Here is a 4,294-nt window from a genome sequence, read left to right as displayed (position 1 = left end):
CTCTGCCATGTGCAGAGGTGCCTGGGCCTTTAGGAAGACACAGCACAGCCAGATCCCAGGGATCTCAGCCCTCCTACAAAGTAATACTCATGTAAAGCCCCAACGAGGGGGATCAAATCTAAATATAAAAATACACACAAAGGAGAGGAACTGAGGCCAGGATTGACCTGCCATTCTCAGCCCTTCACCTCTATGGTCTTGGAGAACAGCTCAGCCTGGAGATGTGTGAGGCTCTGACCTGGAGCAGCACCTGCCCCCTAAAGAACAGGGACAAGTCACAGCACCAGGGGAGAACCAGACAAATAGGCAAGAAGTGACAGAAGAAGGAACTTTACTGAGCACAGGGAGGCTGCCCCCCACTCAGCACCTGTCTCCTCCCCCTGCCCAGCACATACTCAGAATCCAAGGAGAGAGTCTGACCTCCATGTTTTCTTAATACTCAATAGTGGTTTACCACATCTTCAAGGAAAGGAAATGAGAACAGTAACTAATAGAGCAGGAGGGCTCTAGGGTGAGTAAGTAACAAGGGAAACACTGTAACCATTTCATTCCAAGAAAAGGCAGGTTGATCCAGGGAAGGGGACCCACAGCCTGGACATTAGTGTATGTGGAGAAGGTTCTGGGGGATCAGGGAGTGCGCCCCTCTCCCAACACCCTCCCACAGGTTCTGCAGGAAGGAGACAGACTCACCAGCTGAGCAGCTGGGGGGAGAGAAGTCAGGGGACAGACAGGAGAAAAATTCCTGTCTCACTGGTCCACAAAAGGCAGCTCTCAAGCTGTGGAGAAAATGACAGGGACCAGATTCAGCCCAGCCACTCTCTGTCTTGGTACCCTGAGCACCACAGACAGCCCATCCCCCACCCTCAAATCACAGACTCCCTGCACCCCAAGCTGCCCCCACTGCCTCACCCCTGCTGGCATCAGGCCTCGGCATCATATTTTAAGAAGGTGTCAGCAGCACATCAGTCTCAGGGACTCTGTCACCCCTGGAGAATGACAGTAAAGAGGCCCAGGCAGAGCCCACAGGAAGGGAGGATATTGAGAGCAGGATCAGGGACAGGAGAGGCACAGGATGGGCTTCCCCGGCCACCCTCTCTGTGCTGGTATTTACAGAGTAGACACTCCCAATTTCTAGTGAGAAGAGAAGATGCTGTGAGGGACCATGGGGGAGAGGGGCCCCGGGGGTCTTGAATACCTTCTCAATATGCTCCTCAGCTGAGATTAGGGAGTTAAGCCCAGGACCCAGGAGAGAAGGAAGAGACAGTATGGGACCATGTGGTCACTCTCCTGGATGTCTGTTTGCAGCGAGGGTCTCTCTTCAGGGTCCAGGGCACCCAGGAGCAATGTCCTGAATGTTGCCACCCCACCATTCTCACCTGTGAATGAGGCTGAGCCCCTTCCTCCTCCAGCACAAACAACTGAGAGGATCAGTCCACACACACCTGGTCCCTACACGGTGATTTATTCTGTCTGATTGTTTGATTTAATATTTTATAGGTCTTGCAAGAAATGAATAAAGTGGAAGGATAACTTCTTCGAACCTGAGAGAGAACTTCTTGGAACCTGTAATCCAATATGAGACTCAGGTTCTGGGTGCCTTAGGTACCTAATCTCCAGTGTTTAGAATCCTCATGGAAGATCAGGGCACATGGAGTCCAGAGATGGTCACAACAGCTGAAACTCCCTGGTGACGAGGACCTTCCCTGGACCCTGGGTCTCAGGGGGAATAACACAGCTGAGTCCCTGAGTCTCCAGCCTCCGACCTCTGTGGTCACCTGCACTTTCTTGGCCTTCCTGATGCTTCCCAGCAGCCTCCTCTCTTCTCTTAACTTCTTCCAACCCAGGAAAAATGGCCACTTGGCCAGGCAGTGGGCTCTGCACCTGTCAGCCTGTCTGCCTGTCCCCTCAGCTCCACCAGGAACAGGGAGAAGTGACACTGCAGCAGAATCCCTAAAAGTCAGATGGAGCAAAGCCATATTTACAGCCCCTTCCACACCTGAGAATTTCTTCTGGCTCATCACAGCCCCAAGGAGCAGAGCAGCAAGCCGCGCTCAGCCAGCAGAGGAGTGACTCCATTTTCATAAGGACACACATGTGACTCTTTGTTCTGACTTACTCATGTAGATGTTACTCACTCCACTTCCTCTCAGAGACCCCCCCTAACAAATTTCAGATCTCTGGTTCTTATTTCACACTCTGAGGCTCATGGAGTGAAGGTGAGAGAAGCATCTGCAGACCGTCCTCCCACGTTACATCTGTGTATATAAGTTACAGACATGGATATTTTTCTTGGAAGTTATCATTTATTGACATAAAATTTAATCATGGGATAGATGGATATTATTTCCCTTTTTTTCTTTTTCTTTCTTTTTTTTTATTTTGAGATATGATCTTATTCGTTTGTTACTCAAAAAATCTTATTTTTCACTGGATTTGGACTAAGACATGGAAGCTCTCAGAGAGGACATCCTGTATCTCTTGGCAATCTGTTCCTGGCGCTTTTCTTTGGCTTCCCTCATTCTCTTGGCCAAAAGTTCAGCGTATTCGGCAGCCTCTTCCTCATTTTTCTTACTATGCTGTTTCTTCACAGCAATACACCACCAGCGATTATGTTGCAGGACACAAGGAGTTATGAGACACTGATGGTCCTCAGTTTCTCTTCTTGTTTCTTTAGGGCTTTCTCACAACATATCTGCAAGCAGCATCATCTTTGGACAGACTGAAAAGTTTGCAGAATCTGCCAGCTCTTTTGGGCCTCACACACCAAGATACCACAGCGTCAGTCAGTCCAGGGATATCCTTCTCTCCTTTTTTTACAATAACCAAGTTGAGAACGCTCAGATTGGCATCCACAGTGCCACCCGCACAGACTAGAGCTCCCTTTCTCCAGTTCTCCGTGGTCTGCAATGGGAACACCCTTTACTCAGCACTAGGCAGACCCAGCCATGGGTCAAGACACCCTGCTTCCTGGGGAAACCTTGTTTGTTTTTCCACCACTTTTCAGATCACATAACCCTTCCATTCTTCATCCAGCGCATCAGCGGCAACTTCTGTGGCCATACACTTCTCATAGAAAGTACGAAGGTTGCATTCTTCATCCACTTCACTGAGTTTCTGGCAGCCAGTGGCTGGGAAGGAGATACTCAGCTTCATCCTGAAGTATCTGATCACCTCCGAGGCATGGAAAAGAGCCTCCATTTTGTTTTCATTCCCTCTAAGTTAACATACTTAATTAGCCAATACTCTGGAGTTTCTGTCTTGGTATTTAACTTTTGCAGAGCCAGACCAGACACCCTCCACCCTGTGCCTTTCTGCACTGCTACTGGATTCACTGTTTCAAGCTGCACTGCTGCGGCCCATGCAATGCCCAGTCCTAGGGAAACACCTCGGATATTCCAGTCTCTGCAGAGGTTGGGCTTCTAGACCACCAGGCAAGGAGGGAAGGGTGGACTAGGAGTTCAAAATAGCAGGGAAAATATTTGTTCAACTTTCATGCTGGGCAAGAGAGTGCCCAGGCCAACAGCAGGGTCTCTCTGGAGAAGGAGTCCCAGCCTCCACTGATTCTCTTCAGTACGGTGAGATAAGAGATCTTCAGTGTAGAGATCACACAGCAAGCCACTCTGCTGGGAGAGGGGACAAACATTTGTCTTCTTTGTGATGGGTTCTATACCTAAAATTTGCTTCCTTGGAGTTGCAGCTTGCCTCAGCAGGGATGAAGTGCAGTTATTAATCTTGTCTCTCAGCTCAGCTCCTGATCTTCAGCTTTACTGGGATCTTTCTGGCCATTATCTCTCCCTCTGGACAGGAGTTGCTGTTGAAAGCTGGCTCCACTCTTTAAGATCTTTGAACTGAACAACAAGCCCTTTAGGAGACAATCACATGGAATGGTTCCAGGGAAATCTTGGTCAAACTGTTAGGTAGCTACATAGATATAAGTGGGGCAGACAAAGGATGTGGTTAGACTGTTTGGGACTCATTTTCTTTTTATTCCCTCCAAGTTAACATACTTAAGTAACCAGTCCTCTGAAACTTCTCCTTGGTATGTAACATTGTCCTACAGAATTGTAGACTGTACTTAGTTTCCAGCAATTGCCAACTTGGTCATTTGGAGCTCCCCTCCCATTTAGTACAACTGGAAAAGCACGGGAAAAATACTTATTTGAAAATCTGGTTGGAGGTATGGATGGGCTAACCAAGCAGTGGAGATTTACCAGGCCAGGAAGCAGGAGAAGGCAGAAGACTAGAAGAGCAAGTTGTAGATCAGATAGAGTGACACAAGCCTCCCTGGCCAGAG

At 48.6% G+C, this 4,294-nt stretch overlaps 1 pseudogene; it reads right to left on the bottom strand.

The window, feature by feature from the left end:
• Positions 1-2,417: 2,417 nt before the first annotated feature.
• LOC128594095 (40S ribosomal protein S6-like) lies at positions 2,418-3,153 on the bottom strand (annotated as a pseudogene).
• Between the last annotated feature and the right edge of the window lie 1,141 nt (positions 3,154-4,294).

Source organism: Nycticebus coucang, chromosome 9 (genome assembly GCF_027406575.1).
Source record: "Nycticebus coucang isolate mNycCou1 chromosome 9, mNycCou1.pri, whole genome shotgun sequence".
Lineage (NCBI taxonomy): Eukaryota > Metazoa > Chordata > Mammalia > Primates > Lorisidae > Nycticebus > Nycticebus coucang.
This window is presented reverse-complemented; position numbering and strand designations above follow the sequence as displayed.